We start from the raw sequence: 7,450 nt of genomic DNA, 5'->3' as shown, positions 1-7,450 counted from the left end.
GAGTTATGCTCATCTTCCAGACTCGTTTTAGGGTTTTGCAGTGGAGACTGCATACTATGTCTTGAACAACATTCCCTCGAAAAGTGTTTCTGAAACACCTTTTGAGTTGTGGAGAGGCCGTAAAGGTAGTTTGTGCCACTTCAGGATTTGGGATTTTTCGACACATGTGCTTGTGACTAACCCAAAGAAGTTGGAACCGCGTTCAAAAGTTTGCCTCTTTGTAGGCTACCCCAAGGAAACGAGTGGTGCATACTTCTATGATCCGAGCGAGAATAAAGTGTTTATTTCTACAAATGCTATCTTCTTAGAAAAAGACCACGTGAGGGATCATAAGCCACGAAGTAAGCTCGTTTTGCGTGAGATTTCTAGTACCATTAAGACTGCTGAGGGTTCAACTAGGATTGTTGAACAGATTGACAGATCAACAAGAGTTATTGAGGTCGGTACATCTAGTCAACCAGCTTAAGATTTGAGACTACCTCGACGTAGTGGGAGGGTTATGAACCCATCGGATCGCTACATGGGTTTAACTGAAGCCCAGAACGTCATTTTGAATGATGGGGTCGAGGATCAATTGTCTTTTAAGAAAGCAATAGAGGATGTTGATAAGGATGAATGGGTTAAGGCCATGAACCAGGAAATGAAGTCTATGTACTTCAATAACGTCTGGAAGCTTTTGATCTGCCTAATGGGGTAAGATCTATTGGGTGTAAGTGGATCTATAAGAAAAAGATAGGTGTAGATGGAAAGGTACAAACCTTTAAGGCTCAACTCGTGGCAAAGGATTATACCCAAGTCTAGAAAGTTGACTGTGAGGAAACTTTCTCAACCTGTTGTCATGATCAAGTCTATCAAGATACTCCTGTCCATAGCCACATTTTATGACTATGAAATATGGCAAATGGACGTCAAGACTGCCTTTCTTAATGGTAATCTTGAGGAAACCATCTATATGACTCAACCAAAGGGGTTCATCGTTTCAGATCAAGAGTAAAAAGTTTGCAAGCTTAATAGGTCCATTTATCGGCTGAAATAAGCGTCTAGATCATGGAACATTAGATTTGACACTGCGGTTAAGTCGTTTGGCTTTGATCAGAATATTGATGAGCATTGTGTCTATAAGAAAATCATCAACAGCTCAGTAGCTTTCCTATTACTATATGTGGATGATATCCCCCTCATTGGGAATGATGTAGGGTATCTGACTGACTTTAAGAAATGGCTAGCTGCTCAGTTCCAAATGAAAGATTTAGGTGAGGCACAGTATGTTCTAGGGATCCAGATCATTTCGGATCGTAAGAACAAAAGGTTAGCATTGTCTCAGGCATCGTACATCGATCAAATGTTGATCAGGTATAGGATGCAGGATTCCAAGAGGGGTTTGTTACCCTTCAGGCATGGAATCATTTTTTCTAAGGATCAATGTCCTAAAACACCTCAAGAAGTTGAGGAAATGAGACAGATTCCCTATACTTCAGCTGTAGAAAGCTTAATGTATGCAATGTTGTGTACTAGACCCGACACTTGCTATTTAGTAGGAATTATCAGTCGGTATCAATCCAATCCAAGATTTGATCACTGGACAATGGTCAAGACAATCCTCAAGTATCTTCAGAGAATGAGAGATTACATGCTCGTGTATGGAGATAAGGATCTGCTCCTTACAGGATACACGGACTTTAACTTTCAGATCGATAGAGATTCTCAAAAATCGACATCGAGGTCAGTGTTCACTCTGAATGGAGGGGCTGTAGTATGGCGTAGCATCAAGCAAGGATGCATCACAGACTCCACTATGGAAGCTGAATACATAACAGCTTGTGAAGCAGCTAAAGAGACTGTTTCACTGAGGAAATTCCTTTTTGATTTGGAAGTTGTTCCAAATATGGATTTTCTTATCACTCTTTATTGTGATAACAGCGGGGTTGGTGCAAATTCGAAGGAGCCTTGGAGTCATCGTCGGGGTAAGCATATAGAGCGGAAATACCACTTGATCAAGGAGATTGTGCATCGCGGTGATGTGATAGTCATGAAGATCGTATCGAAGCACAACATTGTTGATCCCTTTACAAAGGCTCTCACGGCTACAGTGTTTAAGGGTCACTTGGAGAGTCTGGGTCTACTTCAAGCCACTACTGAAGATTTTAGTTTTAATGCTCACATAAAACTTTGTATGAGTTTTACAGTTTGATTAGATCAAATGTAAAATCTAATATTCAATAAATCAAATTTCAAACACATAAATCATATATATAGATAAAATAGAATACTCACATTCTTTGAACTTTAGTTTTAAATACCTTGAAAATATGTAGATTATTCAAGAGGGTTCTTAACATTCTTGGTGTTCTAGTGAACCAACTTCAACTTCTACAAACATTTTAGTGGTAGAAACTCGTGTTGATAACGTGTTATAAAATAAAGAGGAGAGAAGAACAAACATAAGAATATAAGAGAGAAATTGAGAGAAAAAAGTAGATAACATATGTATTATGCTCAATCGTGGTGTGTTTTCAAATGATCTCTACAACCTTTATTTATAGGGTCATGAGAATGATGGTTACAAGAATGAAACATAAAGAGGGGACAAGATAATTATGAGGACTGATTGGAGAGGTTAATGGATGAGTTTTAACCTATGGAAGTTATGCATGGACATCTACATAATTATCATATTTATAATACTTTTTCATTATAGTAAAAATTAATTCTCTTTCCATCAAACCTACAAGCTTTCTTCCTGGGAAATTTGTACGAATGACCCATTTTTTGGGTCCAAAATGTCAAATGACCCATTTTTAAAAAATAATGTCAATTGACCCTCTACTGACATCATCACCATACCAAATTACTTAAATTGCCCTTACCTCTTCGTCTTCTTACCTTTTTACTGAAAACCAACCAAAACTAAAAACTCTTCATTCAAATTTCCCAAGGTTAACGGCTTCGTATCGCTCATAAACTAAAAACTCTTTAGAATCCATCATTTGAGCTTGCAAATGATTGCACTGTCGCCGAAAAATCGAATTTGATCAGTAAATCTTTCAATCTGTGCCTGAAAATGTCTTAAACTGATCGGTAATGGGGCTTTGTGGGTCTTCTGAGTTTAGAAATACTGTGAACCTATGGTTTTTTTGTTTGTTTTTTTGGTTTTCGATGTGTTCTATGGTTGAAAACGAGTAAAAAGAGTTTGTGAGCGAGATAAGTGAGAGTGAAATCGGCGAGAGTGATGCTAGAGAGAGCGACACCAGAAATGGTGGGTCATTCTGGGGTTTAGAAATACTGTGAACCTATGGTTTTTTTTATTTGTTTTTATGGTTTTCAATGTGTTCTGTGGTTGAAGACGAGTAAAAAATAGAGAATGTGAGTGAGATAAGTGAGAGTTACTAGAGAGAGCGACACCAGAGAGAGCGATACCAGCGAGAGCGATACCAACGAGATTTAAACATAATGTTTTTTTACAATTTTTTTTCTGAAGAAGTTTACTGACTGAATCTTTATTATATAGAAGTGATTTAAAATGGTAACACGTTTCAGAATACCCGTAGCCAACCGATTTCCCGATCAAGTAACGAGCTTGACCCACATTGCTAATGCAAACAAGATTGTGAAGGAGAAGCTTACCCTAAGGCAGTTAGACATGTTCAAGAGAACAATTTTTGGGTGATTTGTAGATGTTGACATGGTGTTTAACATCCAATTATCCATCATATCTTGCCGAGAGAAGTGAAGAGAATGAGATCTGACTTAATGTCATTCTCTGTTTATGGAAAATTCATCACTTTTCGAAGGATGATTTTTTGTTGATGACTGGTTTGTGGCGATCCCCAACAAGAGTTGATCAGAATGAGCAGTCCTCGTATGAACTTGCAATCAAGTATTTTGGTAATCGAGTGACGAAGGACATCTTACATGTCCGTCTACTTGAAGAAAAATACAAGGAGTTGGAGTTTGAAAATGATGAGGATGCTGTGAAGATCATAGTAGTCTACTATACTGAGGTTGCAATGATGGAAAAGAACAAACAGAAAAATGCAATGGACCTCAAACGTTTTAAGGACGTTCAAAACATAGAGTACTACAACAGTCTTGATTGGGGTATCATTATTTGAGATAGAACACTCGCTGCCCTAAAGACTGCATTGAATGATAAGAATAGTCTATACAAGATGAAGGTGAAAAGAAATAAAAATTACATTGTGAAGTACTCTTTGCGTGGATTTCCACAAGCATTCCAAGTAAATTTGCTAATCATAATAATCGTGTTGTTTGATTTAACACTACTATTGTTCTTAATATATGTTAAATTTTATTTAGGTACGGACGTACGAGATCCTAGCTGCATCGATAGCTGACAACATTACGGAGCGAAGGAGCAAGGTGGCTTTGCCTCGCATATTACCATGGTCATGCTCCCACTCAGTGTCCTTCAAAGTACTCGAGAGAGAAAGAGATATTCGAGTCTAACAATATACGTTTACTCTATGCATAATATGTTTATTTGGTTGTTAAATTGACACTAACCAGTTTACTGGACTGTTAATACAGATAAAGGTTAAAGAGGGTATTATCATGACAGACGCTGAGAGGAAGTTTCGGGATACCCTAGTGGACAGACGACCTATATTTGATCCAGGTGTCGATGATAATAGTGTTGAAAGTGGCAATAGGTCGAGTAGTGGAGGTAGTTCTGAAAGTGACAGGGATGATCATCGTGGAGGTGACAATAATGAATGTGGAAGGGTGGAGGGAGGGGATGAACACAAGCATTCTGAGCATGAGGATGCTAAATGCGGAAGGGTGGAAGGAGGGACATACACACCTAGTGATGATATATTCCATGATGTAGTGGGGGACGTACACGATGAGGACGAGTTGAACCCACCTGATGTCCATCTTGCAGACTCCCAGAAAGAGCGATCTATGGATGAAGAGTGTCCTGAGTGTGCTAAAGGGAGGGAACCAATCCTAACGATTCTATTTATTCGTACTTGCGGACCATTGACAACTCACTATTGAGGTTGGATGGCCGTATATCGAGTTTAGATAGCCGTGTATCCAATATGGAGAAAAACATGACAGACATGAAAGGACAATTATCGGTTATCCTGTCACTGTTGCAGTCTATGTACAAGGTTTGCATTTACTATCATTTTATGTTTTTACGTATTCGTGAACTCATCATTTTACTTTACTAATTGAAGGGTTTCACGGTGAATGAGGAGACGACAAGGTCACCCATCCCATCTCGGGATCCTGCTATCACTGATGCGACTGCCTCTGATACTCCCATCCTCCTGTAGAGCCTCAAAATACCACCACTTCACCTACTCTCATACCCCCTCTAGAGCCCGATACCACCACAACATCACCCATTAACATCGAACCCATAGAGGCCGACGTCCCACAAACAGAGGCCGACATGTCTGCCTTACTCACCATGCTACATACAGAGGCTGACATGTCTGACATCCTAGAGGCCGACACTTCTGGTATTGTTACGACCACAGAAGAAGTTACACTGGTGAGTAATTTATTGATCAGTAATATTTGTTTATATTTTCATATTTCTTGATGAGTAACTTTTTGTTACCTGTTTATGTAGGAACTTTTTGTTATTATTATTATTATTAAACCAATTTAATAAAAATTAACGAACTTAATTGAAGATTTACCCAAACATACATAAACTAAAATTTGAACCATTAGACAAAAATAAAATGATATAAAAAGGTATTTAAACAATTAAACCTAACAAATATGACCATTGGGCATAAAGTAATGAGAAGCTGAAGTGGAATGTGTCAAATTGAAGACTGATGGACCAATTGATGAACAATTGGCGAAAGACTTTTAATGAGGGGTTGGTCCAAAATCAATAACTTAGAAAATAAAAGGATCTAATATACACCACATATATGTTTCCACTACTTTTATTTTTTATATGTATTTGATTGAAATTAAAATTAAAAGAAAAAAAAAACTTCCCAAAACTATTATTTATCCATCACATAATCCATGAATAAAACTTTATTCATCCGAAAAACAAGAAGTTGAGTCTAAATAAAATTTTACATTGTTTTTTATGTATTCAAACTATCCGACGTACTAAATTTAGAATCTTACATAACTTTAAATGAGTTAGAAGTAAAGAAAATATGATTAAAAATTAAATTAACTCATTCATAAAATATTTATAAACAAAAAGAATCTAAAAATCAAGAATTGGATCGTAAAAATTAACAAGACTTAGGTGTCTCGTATTTTTCTAAATTTACTTAATGATATTAAAGATCTAATTGCTCAACCTAGCTAACAAAATTTAACAATAGTTTATGTGCAATGCTCTCTTTTCATGATGGCTCACATTGTTTAATATTCTATCTTTTATGACCTCTCTCTCCAACTTATCTCTTACTAAACTTTATCCTTCACTTTAAACATATTCTCTATGAAATGTCTCTCTCTAACTCATATATCTCTTTGAAGAAAAATATAAATTTCATGTTTTTTCTAAATCACATCGTTTCTTTTATTTAATTATAAAATCACAATATTCATTCGTTGAACACACGTTAAAATTTTAATGACACTAAAGGAAAACTAATATTTTAACCTATTGAACTTTGTTGATGTTTCACAATGAATATAAATTTTGGTTGCAAAAAAGGAAATGATGCATTTAAGAAGAGAATTACTTTAGAATTTATTGAATTACGAATACGTATGAATATGCGAATGGACCAATCGCTTTCGAAAGGCTTCGACATTCTATTTCATAGCCATTGGTTTAGTAGTTTTCTTTAGTCATCTCATGGAATGGAATAGATTAAAGGTTGAAATCCAAGTAAATGAATTTTAGTGTTCCAACATTATTATTCATACAACTCAACTAGTTAAGACATCTATTACCATATCAAAGATTAAAGTATTCTATACCTAAATTAAATATAATAGAAAATTTTCTCTTTAGAACCGTAGTTCAAATTTCGATCAAATCTCGAAATTTCGAGATTTCAATAGGCTTGAAATTTTGGTAGGGGTAGAATTTTGATTTTCCCCCAATTTTTCGAAAATTCGAAATTTCCAATGATAATTCAAAATTTTACCCTTTTTTTTATTTCAAAATGTCTAGGACTAAATGATTACACTTACTTAACCTTCAAGGTTTAAGTTAACTCAGCAATTGCTCTTTGTGAAGGTACCTCTAAAGCTCTAGAAAATGATCTCTCTTCTCGGACAAAAACAATTTCTATGATCATTTGAAATTTAATAACAAAAAATGTTAAATATGCTAACGAGGTTTAACATTTTATTATGATTCCCTCTTGGACCTACTATATTGTTGTAACTTAGTTGCTCTAATGTTGGCTTCCTATGCTCACAAACATTGGTTCTCAATAATTTAGCTAGAAAATCCTCCACCTCCAATATGGTAGGTAATGTTCCT

This window comes from Benincasa hispida, unplaced genomic scaffold, assembly GCF_009727055.1.
Source record: "Benincasa hispida cultivar B227 unplaced genomic scaffold, ASM972705v1 Contig425, whole genome shotgun sequence".
Taxonomy (NCBI): Eukaryota; Viridiplantae; Streptophyta; class Magnoliopsida; order Cucurbitales; family Cucurbitaceae; genus Benincasa; species Benincasa hispida.
This window is presented reverse-complemented; position numbering follows the sequence as displayed.